This window comes from Cynara cardunculus, assembly GCF_001531365.2.
Source record: "Cynara cardunculus var. scolymus isolate 2C chromosome LG 12, CcrdV1, whole genome shotgun sequence".
In the NCBI taxonomy this organism is placed as follows: domain Eukaryota; kingdom Viridiplantae; phylum Streptophyta; class Magnoliopsida; order Asterales; family Asteraceae; genus Cynara; species Cynara cardunculus.
The window spans coordinates 17,497,346-17,498,520 of record NC_037539.1 but is presented as its reverse complement, the minus strand read 5'-3'; positions in this window follow the sequence as shown (position 1 = coordinate 17,498,520).

Below are 1,175 nucleotides of genomic sequence, written 5' to 3'. Positions count from 1 at the left end.
ATTGTGTAGAATGGTGTTTGGATAGTACTTAGATACCCAACTAGGCCTGCTGTAGGGAGGAGTAATCTTCAGATTCTTCTGTGCTAATCTCATGGCCAACTCAAAATCCTTTTGGCTGTAATACATCACTTGCGCACGCATAACTTCAATCAGCCTTTTGAGGGATATTTGGTATGTTGACCTCCTATCCATGTAGACGTTAAGGATCTTGTGCATCTAAATTACATCATACACGTAGAGGTTATAGAGATCTGCATCAGTGAACGTGTAAATGTTACGGTCTTCTCTCCTTACTACGTACTTTGAGTAGAGCACTGTCTTCTTTAGTAAAGTCCTTGGTGAGATTGACACCAAAGATGTGATCATGTGTTGCGAGAAGACCTGCTCACGAGGCCTTGTTAATSTDGAGAAGTGGAATTTGGCTGCGGGAGAGGGGATATCAGTGAGTTCTGGATCGTAGGGTGGCTCTATGTCTGTCACAGAGTACTTCCAAATAAGTAATTCTTCTGGWGTGGTGACGGGCTCTGTGCGAACATTCATCATTGGGATTTTGCTCATAGAATCAAGTATTTCAGAGACCCGTCCCCCTTATGTAGACTCTGGCATCTTTAGTTCTTCTTCCTCTTCTAGAATCGGCCTCTGGGTTGATTCCTCTGCAAGGATGGGCTTAACVGTTCCTTGCAGGGCATCGAACGTACCCGTGGACGTTGTTTGGACTTGTGGGACTTGGACTTGTGGGAATGCAGAAGATGTCGCCTCACCTTCTCTGTAGTGCATGGGTACCTTGCGCTTCTTTGCCAGAGCCTCTTCAAAGGAHATCTTTAATGCTTTTAAGGTCTCGGGGTCTTCACCAGCATGCTTTTCTTCATCAAAAGGCTCTGGAGTCGCTATACTTGAAGAAGACCCTTTCTTTGAGGACTCTGCAGCTATGGCCTTGCCTTTGCCTGTAGGCTCTGCAGCCTTCTTCTTTTCTTTGTCGGCAGCTGTAGGTTCTCCAATTTTTATTCCTTTGGCAGGTGCTCTGGTTGTCTTCTTTTTGGGCTTTGAAGCTGGGGCCTTCTTTTTCATCTCCTGCTCCTTCTCCCCCTCATGACGATCACCATCATCGGCATGATCGTCATGGTTTGGTTTGGCAGAAGCCTTGCATGTGGTAAGGGGAGCCCTCCTCAAATGGC